Here is a 15,240-nt window from a genome sequence, read left to right on the forward strand (position 1 = left end):
GTGTTTTTAGTATTACAGTAAATCTTGTTTAAGAGACCACAAAAGGGAGTAACCAAAAGTGGTCTTTTAATAAAATGGTCTTAAAATAAAAATATTAATCTGGAAAAAAAGTAAAATCATCGTCAGTATCAAATTCATAGAACGATTGTGTGACACAAGTATGGTGTTCAACATTTAAATGATATGAAATAATCCAAATATTAGTGTATTTAAACATACCATTACCTGGCACTTTTGTTAATTATCCAACAAGTGACTGTTGCTGTTTTTGACCATGTGTTTTAAGAATTTCGTAAACACAAATGTTTGCCATTTTTTTGAAAATGTATGGGAAGTTGGTGTACCGTAACTACTCGGCCTTTGGCGGAAACTGAGACAAATGAATTCATTGTTTCAAAGCTTATACGGAATAATTAATTATGATTGCAAATAATTGGGACTAAACATGCGTGAATCACATGTTCAATATCAACACATCGATAAGAGCTCTTAACCGTTAACTCCACCTTCATTCTCAGTCAAAGATTCAAAAGGCAAAGCTATTCACGTGCTATTACACAGTTGGTTTCGCATGTTGAGTAAGACAAAGGAAGCCAAGTTTATCGGCGAGAAGCTGTTGTTTTATGGCTTCTTGAAGGAAGCGGCTTTCCTTTGATTATGTCAAACTGACAATAAATCGGCGGTCAAGTTTATGTATAAGTGTATGAAGAATAATATTGGTTTCACAGTCAGTGTTTTTGTGAGCTTACACGAGTACAATTGTGCTCATGGTGAGCATTAATTTTGTGATTTTTGCCGTTGTGTGTTGTGCGGCATCAACATTTGCCTTGTTAACACTCTAGAGGCAATATATATATAACAAGGTATTCAACTCAAAATGACTCGGAAACAGGGTGCTTCGCTTTGAACAGCCATTACTTCATCAATTTTAAAGCGATTTTCACGATCTCGGTCTTATTCAACGCATAAATGAATTTCCTTTCGGGAAATGTACATGTCTTGCAATATTTTCATGCCCCCCTTCGAAGAAGAGGGGGTATATTGCTTTGCAAATGTCAGTCGGTCAGTCGGTCGGTCCGTCCACCAGGTGGTTTCCGGATGATAACTCAAGAACGCTTGGGCCTAGGATCATGAAACTTCATAGGTACATTGATCATGACTCGCAGATGACTCCTATTGATTTTGGGGTCACTAGATGAAAGGTCAAGGTCACGGTGACCCGAAATAGTAAAATGGTTTCCGGATGATAACTCAAGAATGCTTATGCCTAGGATCATGAAACTTCATAGGTACATTGATCATGACTCGCAGATGACCCCTATTGATTTTGAGGTGACTAGGTCAAAGGTCAAGTACACCTTGACCCGAAATACAAATATGTAGTAAAATGGTTTCCGGATGATAACTGAAGAACGCTTATTCCTAGGATCATGAAACTTGATAGGTAGATTGATCATGACTGGCAGATGACCCCTATTGATTTTCAGATCACTAGGTCAAAGGTCAAGGTCACAGTGACAAAAAACATATTCACACAATGGCTGTCACTACAACGGAGAGCCCATATGGGGGGCTCGCATGTTTTACAAACAGCACTTGTTACAAATACTGGGTCAACTTTAAAGAAATAACACGATACACAACTCGCGTGACCCAGTTAACATTGATAACACAGTATCTCAGACTGAAATCTTCAGGGAGTAAAAGGCATTTTCCCTGCAATGTTTACAGACCTTGATACCATAATTCAATAAAACGTATGAAAAAACATTCTTAGCGTGCTTGCCGTTGCATTATGCATCAAAACTAACTGTCCAGCGCCGTTTGAAACCTTTGTTTACATACATTTCAACTAACTGACATTTTAAACACACAAATGATTTCATTGGTCCAATGCGAAGATGTGTCTTTACAACTGGAGATTTCATTCATGAATTCTGTCTGATCTGTGTCAACTGGGTCAAGCGAATTGTGTATCGTTTTATTTCTTGAAATTTGACCCAGCATGTGTAGAAATATAACAAGATTTATACATTTCCAGAAAGGAAATTCATTTCTGTGTTTAATAAGACCGGGTTTGTGAAAATCGCTGCAAAATTATTGAAGTAATGGCTGTTTAAAGAGATGCACCCTGTTTTTGTGTGATATCGAGTTGAATACCTTGTTATATATATATTTGATAGTGATTTTTTTTTCCAGAAAAATTGCTTTTTCGTTATAATATGATTATTTATCATTAAAAATGATGTTTTCCCTAATTAATATCATAGCCACACGCTAATCACCTGTGATATGGCTATATATGGTTATTGTAAAACCTTGTGAACACTCTAGAGGCCACATTTATTGTCTGATCATCATGAAACTTGGCCAGAAGATTTGTTCCAATGATATCTTGGATGAGTTCAAAAATGGTTCCAGTTGGTTGAAAAACATGGCAACCAGGTGGCGAGGCATTTTTCCTTATATGGCTATACATGGCTAAAGTAAAACCTTGTTAACACTCTAGAGACCACATATATTTTCTGATGTTATGAAACTTGGTCAGAATTGTCCCAATGATATCTTGGTCGAGTTTGATGGTTCTGGTTGGTTGAAAAATATGGCCACTAGGGGGCGGGCATTTTTCCATATATGGCTATTGTAAACCTTGTTTACACCATAGAGGCCAAATTTGTGTCTGATCTTCATGAAACTTGGTCAGAACATACGTCTTAGATAAGTCCAAAAATGGTTCTGGTCTGTTGAAAAACATGCCCACCAGGGGTGGGCATTTTTTCCTATATGACTATATAGTACTATTGTAAAACCTTGTTAACAGTCTAGAGGCCACATTTATTGTCAGTGTCTGATCTTAATGAAACTTGGTCAAAAGATTTCTTCCAATTATATTTTGGATGAGAAATTATTTGAACATATACATCCACTGCACAATTTCCACGAGGATTATTCCCGGTTGCCATCATCAGTCTTCTATTGGGGTGTGATTTCTGCGGATCGGGTTGTCCGGGGGTCATTTCCGAGGTTCGGGTAAATTCGTTAAAAACAATGGGGGAGGCAGGTACGACTGATTCCACAGGGGTATGCCATAAGCGGCATGAAAAATCCGCAGCCCTCGAAACCTCTGCATATTACACTTGTAGATTTTGCCTAAGCTTTTTTTAGCTCACCTGAGCACCACGTGCTCATGGTGAGCTTTTGTAATCACCTTTTGTCTGTCGTCCGTCGTCAACATTTTGCCTTGTGAACACTCTAGAGGCCACATTTATTGTCTGATCTTCATGAAAATTTGGTCAGAACATTTGTCCCATTGATACCTCGTTCGAAACTGGGTCATGCTGGGTCAAAAAGGAGGTCGATAGGTAAAAAAAAGAAAAACCTTGTGAACACTGTAGAAGTCACATTTGATGCCCAATCTTCATGTTATTTTGTCAAAATGTTTGTCTTAATGATTTGTTGGTTGAGTTCAAAAATGGTTCCGGTCCGTTGAAAAACATGGCCGCCAGGGGGCGGGTCAGTATTCCTTATATAGCTATAGAGAAACCTTGTGAACACTCTAGAAGTCACAATTTTTGCCCAATCATCATGAAACTTGGTCAAAACATTAGTTTCATTAATATCCCGGAAGAGTTCGAAAATGGTCCCGGGGATCGTTTCAATAAGATATCTTATCGTAAATATTACGTTATCGTAACTCGAGTAGTTGCGATTGGATTTACGATTATCGTAAACCGTTTCAATAACCCCCTCGTAAATGTCCTCGTAAATCGCTCTCGCAATCTACGATTTCTTTATTGTACATTCGGTTTTCTTTGGGGTTATATTCAAACTGTCAACATCCGGTAGGTTGTTTACACCGTGTTGTTTTCGTAATGTGTTGCGAAAATTTGAGAAAAAGCACATATAACAAACATTGAACAGAGAGCGAGATGGCTCACACGGGATCAATAGACGATTTATTGCATAAATCAATCTTTCGTACCGTGTTACAGTGGAATAGTGTTGTTTTTCACTGTGTGCAAAGTCCATGAACTCACTGGAATTGTTACTAACGTCGTTAGTGGAAATGGAATTTAGAAATGTCTAATCATCATGCTGAATTATCAACAGCATCATTTCTGTGGAACACTGCGATATGCCTTATATAAGTGTTTCATAGTTATGGTGCTTTTAAAATAGTTCACTATCTGCCAAGATTGGAATGGTACTTGTATACAGGTAAAATAAATAATTGTGCAGTGTTTATTTTACTAACATATTGTAGTGAAATAAGGTCACTTCCAAAAGCCTTGCTGTTGGGCTAGCTCTTTAGCGACGGGGTTAAACTGTCTGACTACCACTCTGGAGGGCGTGGGTTCAATGCCCGGCTTGAGCTCAGTATTTTCACATTAATGGCGACGAGGCAAAAAACGAACTGTGAATGCGGGAATGGGTCTGAGCTGTTTAATGGTTTCTGGGAGGGCCATGTGGATGCAAGACATGCTGTAGCGAGCGTGTCTGGGCCTTGAAACATTAAAAGGGGGAGGAGTGTAGTGAAATAAGGTCACTAAGGCTGTTGGGCTAGCTCTTTAGCAACGCAGTTAAAGTGTCTGACTACCACTCTGGAGGTCGTGGGTTCAATCCCCGGCATTTGCTCAGTATTTTCACATTAATATCATACACTATCACATATAAATATCTATTTAACTCTTTGTATTAAAGCTTGATTCCTGAAAAAGTATGATGCTTATCAAGACACTGGAGTCTATTTCCCGAGTAGAACCAATACTTTGTGTCATCAGAGATGATCTTAGAGACCCTCCCTAATTCCCTCATTGCCAGTGGGGATCAAAGTGGGATCTTCTGATAAAAGTAGCTAGACAGACACTATAATTATGTAATATTCCAGGGAAACCTTTTTACCCGAGGTATTGTCATAGCCAGCTCGTCGCCCGCCGTCTGCCTTCCGCATCGTTTTAAAACTTTCGACATTTTGCTCTAAAATCAAAGTGCTTCCACCTGCAACTTTTTAACTTCATATGTAGATGCACCTTGATGAGTTCTACATGCCACACCCATTTTTGGGTAACAAGGTCTAAGGTCACTGTGACCTTAAAAAAAATCTGACAAGCTTTAATTTATTCAAAAGTGCATATATTCATTGATGATTCTGTAATACATGTAGTTACATATTAAAACAGTTACAATATGTGTTACTCATTTTTTTGCTTCATAAAACATGGTTTATCTCAATGCACATCCAACTCTCTCAGTAACGCTTGATTGGTCATTGTCGGCTTGGGTACTTCTTACATGTACCTTGGGTACTCTTAAGTATACTTAAATGTACCCCGGGTCACTGATTACCCTAAAACGATATTGCTTATCTTCAACAAACTAATCTTTAAAAACAAACTGTATCAACATGCTTTTTGAGTAAGAGTTTTGATAATATAGAGGCCATTGTACAGAAAATTTGACATGAATGTGAACATAATTAATAAAAAAAAAATAGCAGACAACAACCAATTTAGGGTTAAAATTCCCGGGTATGTTTTAGTATATTTACCGTACCCGGGGTACATGTAAGTATACTTAAGAATACCAGCGGTACATGTTAGTAGTACCCGAGCTGTAAATGACCAATCAAGCCTCAGTAACTGTTCCTAAATTACAGTCACTATGTTGCCTTTTAAACTCCAACACAAAAAAGGTCTTGATAAATGAAATGTAGGGTATTTGCACCTTATTTGTCTGTGTTTAATGATCATGTAAATAAACTTGACATGCAGAAAAATAATATACTTTTAACATAATTTTTATGTCCCCCACCACTATAGTGGGGGGCATATTGTTTTTGCCCTGTCTATCTGTTGGTTTGTCTGTCTGTTGGTGTGTTTGCTCCAACTTTAACATTTTGCCATAACTTTTGCAATATTGAAGCTAGCAACTTCATATTCGGCATGCATGTGTATCTCATGGAGCTGCACATTTTGAGTGGTGAAAGGTCAAGGTCATCCTTCAAGGTCAAAGGTAAAAACAAGAAACCGTCACAGACGGGTGATGCTCCCCAAAGGTTTTTTTGGTCACAATATTGCACTATATATTCAGATAAAAGGAAACGTCTTGAGGGCACAGTAGTTGGGGGGACAAGAATATTTATATATAAAATTTCAAAGGGCCATAACTCTGTGAAAAATCATCCGACCAGAACCCGCTGATAATATGCACATCTCCTTTTGGTAGTGAAGCTTCCCATAAAGTTTCATTGAATTCCAGTCATTAGTTGCTGAGAAATAGCCCGGACAAAAATTGGACACGGACGGACAGACGAAGAGGCGACTATATGCTCCCCCAAAATTTTTTGGGGGAGCATACAAAATCAAAGTGGCGCAGAAGGGGACAAAGTTTCCGACAAACACATTTCTTGTTTTTCCTGCATGTTTCCTGCATACATTCATTTTTGTGTATTAAAAAAATTTATTTCTCCTTGTGAAAAATGCACTTCATCAGAAAATAAGTAGGTAACCATAAGTGCATTTTAATTGTGTTTTAACCCTTACAATGCGGGAACAGAATTTTTAAGGCCTTTGCAAACAGTTTGGATCCAGATGAGACGCCACAGAACGTGGCGTCTCATCAGGATCCAAACTGTTTGCTATTCTGATAGTATTCTTTGAAAAAAATCGAAGAAAATGCTAATTTTATAAATTCAGCAGACGACATTTAAGCAGACGACAAATTTCCCAGCATGCAAAGGGTTAAGTATATTTTCAAATAATTTAATTAACTTTTTGGAATAAACAAAACTGCAAAAGTACACACAAGTGTATTAAATTTGCATTATATATAATTACATTTTCATATACATACATGTACCAACGCCTATTTATGAGCAGTAGTCCTAAAATGGTTTACTTATGGTTGACAAAATGCATTTTGTATTGCTATTATTTCAAAATATAGCTACCCATCCAGTTCAATATAAAACTGTAATGTTAAATTATACACAGTGACACTATGTGAAGTTGGAATATAACATATTTTCAACAATTATAATGTGCTTTTTTTCCTATTGTGTTTATTTATTTGACAAAATTATAAGTAAAATAGATACTTGCATATACAAATTCATTTCATGCTCTGAATGTATTTTTGTTCAATACTGTGTATTCTTTTGTATTATTTGTACTTTTCTAATGTTTAACAGTGATGGTATTTTTTATTATTTTCATTGTATTTTTAAACTGTGTGCAGGCACACATCCACAGGGTTTCATTTTTTTTTAGGATTTAAGAAAAAATCAAATTAAACACCCAGTGAAATCAATTAAAATGATACAATTATACATGCAATAGTGTCTATTTTAATTATATTTTGTACAAATTAATAACAGGTTAAACTGCATGTACTGCAGTGTTGAAAAAACACTGTTTATTCCCAAATTGATGTCTTATTCCAACTTCGCATAACAGTGTGTTCCTATAATAATGAAGAAATACTGGAATCTCAAATTGTGTCATATTATTGTTTCTAATATCTGCATCAGCAGTAACCCTTCTGAAAAATAATTAAATGAAATGTGCTTTTTACCAAAATGCACTTAAAAAATTGCATTTTATCTGCACTTGTTTAAGCGAATTGTCTGCATTTTCTAAAGAGTACACTTTATTTCATTAATTAATTAGAAACAGATGAAGCCTTTTTTCATGTTCTTTAAATTCGGAAGTGTATTTTTCTTTTTTTTTATAAATAATCCACTTTTTCTTAGACAGTGGAGTTTGAAGTACATCTTTTTAGTTTATAAAATGTTTAAAGTGTATCTTTTCTAGGTTAGGACATATTTTTACTTTAGAAACAAAATAACTCATTCTTAAAAGCATTATTAGGTGTTTGCTAAAATTTAAATTAGTAACAAAGTATTTTTTCCATTGGGGCCATACAATCAAAATGTTCACCATGAAAATGCTGACAACTTCAAACATCATTCTTTTTAAGTACAAATTTAAGCGCTTCTTCTGCGTTCTCTGTATTGCAATCCACTTTATAATTTAAAGTGTATTTAATTACATGTTGAACAAACAGATTGTAAAGTAAGAAGCTAAAGTGACATTCAAGAAGCTTCTTCTCTTAAAGATTCACTAACACAACATCGAGTTTAAACAGTTTTAACAACTTTATTCCCAACAACAGTAAATATTTTTGTAGTGGTTATAACAATGACCCAAAGAAATATTATTTATATGATTTAAAAAAAATCTGACAACATATGTGAAGGATTATTTGTGGAAAATATAGGGATATGGAGTAGCTGTACACACAATTTAAGTGGAACATTTTAAGTACAAAAGGGGCATTATTAAGCTTAATGGGAAGCCTTGTCAGTGACCTCACAATGACATAATGACCCTGAATACATAAGTGCTTTTAATGAAAATATGTAATAGAAACAGTGATATAAGGATGTTGCATGTTTACCATAATTTTATACACAGCTTATCATTCAAGGTATAGTCGAGCTAAAATTAAATATATATTTTACATTTAAGTTCGAATAAAAAAATACACATTTTTTTCTTCAAGAGTTCCTGCTGTGTTCAACTGCATGTGTGTAATATAACGTATTCAGTATTATGGGTATGACAGTCCCATCCACTGCTCCCGGGCCTTGTGGCAGAATCCAACCTTCATGCAAGTTTGTTGTTGTACACGGACTGGAAACCTATGGAATGTATCATGTGTTTCAAATTAACAGTACATGATAAAGCATTTATATACATGATTTGATTAACTGTGTTTAAATTTTCATTTATTTACTGTGCTCAAGTTATCATCATCTATTGATTTTTTATTCACATATAGTTTATGTATCAAATTAAAAAAACAAATGAGGAATAAAAAAAGATGAAAAGTAAATAAATTATGATTGTACCATCCCTGTAAAATGAAAAATAATTTTAACTTTAATTATTTGACCCAAAATCTATATGAGATTTTATCACATGCTATACCCTGTTACACATGTGTAATATACTTTTTAAGCGTTTTCATTGGCTTAGTTTTCGTTTATTGACCAATCGCATTTTGTTATTTCACCGAAATGACGTTGCAACGTCAAATGATGTAAACATCATTTGGGATTTATCATTATGTTTGCGTTAATATTTATATAATTTGCTCATTTAAAAGCATGTGATAAAAAAGATCTCACACTCGTTGTCATATCATACATGTACCATATTGTATTAAACTCGTCCAGGAAAGGCTCGTTTACATACAAAATTCCTTAACTCGTTTAATGAAATATGGTATGATATGACAACTCGTGCCAGATCCTATATGTAAGACATGATGTATTTAAATAAATAACATTTTTTCTACAACAGTTTAAAATCATGATTGAGTAATTGATTATAGAAATAAAGACATTTACCGATCATATGTTTGCTGATTGAACTCGTGAAGGCATGTCAATTAACGAAAGATGATCTGCTGATTCCATGAAGATCTGCCAGCTTGGAATAGATGTTTCCTTTGGCCAAAAATCTTTAACTGATGTCAGTGATGAGTACCTGTTGGTGTAGTACAATATGAAAAAGTGAATAATACTAGTCTTCTAATGTAATGAAAATACTATAATATGTTACTGTTGTGTATGTGTGTTCAAGAACAACAAGATATTTTGATAACTCAGTAATTGATTTGTTATTTCATGATGATCATCACTTTGGTGTTTTGTGGTTGAAGGTTTGATACACATGTAGGCTAACAGTTGCCTAACTGGGCACATTTTACAATCCAACATAATTTAGCAATGCATGTATCGTTCTGACAGAATATTAAATAAACATAATACAAAGAAAAGGAATAGATTGTAACGAGTTGTATAGCGTTGATAACAAACATTTACCAATAACAAAACAAGGCTCCATTGAGTACTTATCCGAACAAAAAAACTTCCGAAATCACATGCAAATTGCAATGGAGATAAAAGCTTACAGCAAAATTAATCATTGCACAATAATTTAAGCGGCGGGAAGCGCATATACTTCAACTGCTGTTGAACAATATAATTGAATCACACACATAATAAACACATAGGGTTTTCACGTATGATAAATTGCAATTTATTTTGATTTATTCATCCTTATCGAATATAAACAAAGGGCAGTAACTGACATATTGATTCCAACGCTAAATATTTTGCAGAAAGTAATCAAGGGATAAAAAACAACATGTTTACTTCCTCTGTATTGTCGTCGATAAAAAGACGGAGCCAAAAGCTTCTTATTCGGCGTCTATATGCACAACATACGCGGCGTCCATTTTGTTTTTGACGTAACTACGACTGCTTCTTACGTCTCGTAGACTTACGAGAGAATTCTACGATATCGTAAGTTGCGAAAGTTTATTGAAACACAAAATGGCAAGTTGCGATAATCGCAACTGGTTTACGAGTCGTTTCATACTTACGAGAGCTTATTGAAACGGTCCCCAGATCGGTGACAAACATGGTTGCCAGGGGGCAGGGCAGTTTTCCTTATTTGCCTATAGTAAAACCTTGTTAACACTCTAGAGGCCACATTAATTGTCCAATCTAGATGAACTTTAATCAGAAGATTGGTCTCAATGATATCTTGGATGAGTTCGAAAATGGATACGTTTGCTTGAAAAACATGGCTGCCAAGGGGCGGGGCATTTTTCCTTATATGGCTTTATATGGCTATAGTAAAACCTTGTGAACACTCTAGAGGCCACATTTATTTCCATTCTTCATGAAATTTCGTCAGAAGATTGGTCTCAATGATATCTTGGATGAGTTTGAAAATGGTTACGTTTGCTTAAAAAAACATGGCTGCCAAGGGGCGGGGCATTTTTCCTTATATGGCTATATATGGCTATAGTAAAATCTTGTCAATACTCTAGAGGCCACATTTATTGTCCGATCTTCATGAAAATTGGTCAGAAGATTCATCCCAATAATATTGTGGACTAGTTCAAAAATGATGCTGGTTGGTGGAAAAACATGGCCGCCAGGGGGCAGGGCATTTTTCCTTATATGGCTATAGTAAAACCTTGTTTACACTCTAGAGAGCACATTTATTTTCCTATCTTCATGAAACTTTGTCAGAAGATTTGTCCTAATGATATCTTGGGATGAGTTCGAAAATGGTTTCGGTGGCTTAAAAAACATGGCCACCAGGGGGCGGGGAATTTTTCCTAATATGGCTATATATCATGCTTTAGTGAAACCTTGTTAACACTCTAGAGGCCACATTTATTGTCCGATCATCATGAAACTTAGTCAGATGATTTGTCCCAATGATATCTGGGATGAGTTTGAAAATGGTTCCGGTTGGTGGAAAAACATTACCGCCAAGGGGGCGTGGCATTTTTCCTTATATGGCTATAGTAAAACCCTGTTAAACACTCTAGAAGCCATATTTATTGTACGATCATCATGAAACTTTGTCAGAAGATTTGTCCCAGTGATTTTTAGGACAAGTTCGAAATCGGTTCCAGTTGCTTGAAAAACATGGCCACGAGTGGGTGGAGCATTTTTTCTTATATGGACTTATGAATCTTCATAAAACTTTGTCAGTATACATGTATTTGTTTAAATGATATCTTGGATGTGTATGAAAATCTTTCTGGACTGTTGAAAAAAATGGCTATCAGGGTGTTCACTAGTCATGAAAGTTGGTAAGAACATTTTGTTCTAATGACATCTTGGGCTGCACAGAACAGGTCAGTTCTTTCAGGCCCTCTTGTTTAAACAAGTGATGTCGTTTCCCAATCTTTCTATGAAAATCTGTTTTTTAAAGTGTGTTTCAAATTTCTTTACTGATTCGTCTTGCCTTTGTGAATCCAAAATAAAGATTATTAAAGGAACAAAAGAATCTCACAAAATCTTGGAGATTGAAAAATTATTAAAAAAATTAATTTTAGTGGGAACGGTAAGAAACAATAGTGGATAAAAAGCAGACAGCGATAATTCTTTCTGAATGGGTACAGAATATTGATTGTCTTGGTAAGGCTAAAGTCATTTTCCATGTGAACTACGGATCCTGTGGTAAATTGCGGTTAGTTGAACACTGTTACATTGCTGACCTTATTTCGAATTTCAAGACATTGATCTCAACCGAAAGATTGCTGTCAACGTTCACAGGGATCTGAACACGCATTGATTTTGATCACAAATAATACTGGTGACTTCATAATAAGTTAAATGTGAATTTTTAAACATTTATATGAATAAATTGTGTTAAGTTGAAGATAGTGTTTATTTAAATGTCTATTTTAAGGTTTGTCATTATACAGGCGATTCAAGACAAAATCAGTATGCAGAATTTTCCTCTCCTCAGACTTCACTTGATCAATCACATCCTTGCTTCTAATTAGTTGCAGTGATTTCATTAGGCACCGATGGGTGTGGTAGGTGACAAAGACAACAAACTGTCACAAAACTACACACCTATGACAATGTGTCATTCGGCATCTGCACAATTTAACTGCAGATATTGCATGTCTACGAGTGCTGTTGCTCATGAAAAGCGTGTGCTCTCATTGGCCAATATCTATTGTCCAATACAATGACGCTCCGCCTTTAGGTGGGCTTAAGTTGGGTGAAGAGATAAATGTTATCGTAAATCTGCTCTCAAAATATTCGGCGAAGTCGATATTGCTTTGATATTAAGAATGATTAGTTGCAGTTACTGAAAAAATAAACACTTATTGGTAAATTTCAAATGCCCAGGGGATTCTGAATTTGAAATTTTAGTGCCTTGGCCAGGGACTGTTAAATGACCTGTGGATAGCACTGCAATGGTTTCAACAATTTGTTTGCTTCACATTCAGGTGAGCGCGTAACCCTTTGCATGCTGGGTTAAATTTGTTGTCTGCTAAAATGTTGTCTGCTGAATTTCTAAAATTAGCATTTTCTTAAAAAAAAATTCAAAAAATGCTATCAGAATAGCAAACAGTTTGGATCCTGATCAGACGCCACGTTCTGTGGCGTCTCATCTGGATCCAAACTGTTTGCAAATACCTTTAAAATTTGGTTCCAGCACTGAAAGATTTAGACTAGGATTTTTACACAAGTCATTGAGATTTGTTGTTACCACTAAGTAGGTAAAATGTGTCTGTGAAAGATTAAGATCACACTATTGAGGTCAAAACAATACTTCAGGGGTTGTCTGCACTTACCATTACTGCAGTTGATGCAAATTTTTTCTTTAAGAATGATCTATTAAAAACATGACAAAGTAAGTCCTCAGAGAATGGGGAAAGCCCTTTAAAAGTACTTTAATTTTGATGAGGATGTTCTCTTTGAACAATGTATCCCAATACTTTCCTAGGATTATATGTAATTAAAATAAAACCTCCAAATTATTGGTTGTGTGTGGATATTTCTCCAAATAAAAATTTCAAAGAAAGAACTTAACAACTGCAATGTAAGAGACAGCATCACCTGACTATCCCATTTCTTCACCAGTGAGTAAGATCCCTTTATATTTGCTAGCCTAGCCTATACAGGGCTGTTTTCCTGTTTTTGTGAAGCAGCCTTGGCCCCCCCCATTTTGTGAAACAATGAGTGGAGAACTGTTCAAAATTGTGAAAAAATGAGTGCAGAACTGTTCAAAATTGTGAAAAAATGAGTGGAGAACTTTTCAAAATTGTGAAACAATGAGTGGAGAACTGTTCAAAATTGTGAAAAAATGAGTGGAGAACTGTTCAAAATTGTGAAAAAATGAGTTTCGAACTTCTCAAATTGTGAAAAAATGAGTCAGGAATTGTTGTTATTTGTCGTGTGCTTAAATGTTGTCTGCTGAATTTGTAAAATTAGCATTTTCTTCCATTGTTTTCAAAGAATACTATCCGAATAGCAAACAGTTTGGATCCTGATGAGATGCCACATTCTGTTTGCAAAGGCCTTCAAAATTCGGTTCCAACACTGAAAGAGTTAACACAGGTCATTGAGATTTGTTGTTATTTATCACTAAGTAAGTAAAATGTGTCTGTGAAAGATTAAGATCACACTATTGAGGTCAAAACAATACTTCAGGTTTTGTCTGCACTTACCATTATTGCAGTTGCAGTTGATGGATATTTTTCTTTAAGAATGATCTGCTAAAAACATGACAGAATAAGTCCTTGGAAAATGGGGAAAGTTCTAGAAAAGAACTTAAAAGAACTTGAATTTTGCTGAGGATGTTCTCTTTGAACGATGTATCCCAATACTTCCCTAGGAGTATCTGTAATTAAAATAAAACCTCCATATTATTGGTTGTGTGTGGATATTTCAGCAAATTAAAATCTCAAAGAAAGAACTTAACAACTGCAATGTAAGAGACAGCTTCACATGACTATCCCATTTCTTCCCCAGTAAGATCCCTTTATAATTGCTAGCCTAGCCTATGCAGGGCTTTTTTACTGTTTTTGTGAAGCAGCCTTGGCCCCCCCCCCCCCCCCATTTTATGAACAAATTAGTGGAGAACTGTTCAAATTTGTGAAAAAATGAGTCGCAAACTTTTCAAAATTGTGAAAAAATGAGTCGCAAACTTTTCAAAATTGTAAAAAAATGAGTTGCAAACTTTCTAAAATTGTGAAAATTTGAGTCAGGAACTTCTTGAAATTGTGAAAATTTGAGTCGCGAATTTCCCAAACTTGTGAAAAACCTGCTAAATTATGATAGAGATAATTTTATTTATAAATACCGTGTTCGGATTTTTTCTCTGTACTAGATTTACTTCTGTGAAGTTAAACATACTTATAACCTCATACAGTTAAATGCTAAAGGCGGATCATAACACATTTATTATGCTCCCCCAAAATTTATTTTGGGGGGAGCATATAGTCGCCGCTTCGTCTGTCCGTCCTTCTGTCCGTGCAATTTTTGTCCGGGCTAATGAAACTTTATGGGAAGCTTCACTACCAAGAGGAGATGTGCATATTATCAGCAGGTTCTGGTCGGATGATTTTTCACAGAGTTATATGGCCCTTTGAAATTTTCCATTAACTGTACATAAGGTGCAATTCTTGTCCGGGCTATTTCTCAGCAACTAATGACTGGAATTCAATGAAATTTTATGGGAAGCTTCACTACCAAGAGGAGATGTGGATATTATCAGCCAGTTCTGGTTGGATGATTTTTCACAGAGTTATAGCCCTTTGAAATTTTCCATTAACTGTACATATAGTGCAATTCTTGTCCGGGCTATTTCTTAGCAACTAATGACCGGAATTCAATGAAACATTATG

The 15,240-nt window shown here is 35.4% G+C and overlaps 1 protein-coding gene across 3 annotated transcripts in view; it reads left to right on the forward strand.

Moving 5' to 3' along the window:
* LOC127861177 (protein timeless homolog) overlaps nt 1-15,240 on the forward strand; it is a 162,930-nt gene that overhangs the window by 20,389 nt on the left and 127,301 nt on the right. The gene's annotated exons all lie outside the window — the stretch shown is intronic.

Source organism: Dreissena polymorpha, chromosome 15 (assembly GCF_020536995.1).
Source record: "Dreissena polymorpha isolate Duluth1 chromosome 15, UMN_Dpol_1.0, whole genome shotgun sequence".
Lineage (NCBI taxonomy): Eukaryota > Metazoa > Mollusca > Bivalvia > Myida > Dreissenidae > Dreissena > Dreissena polymorpha.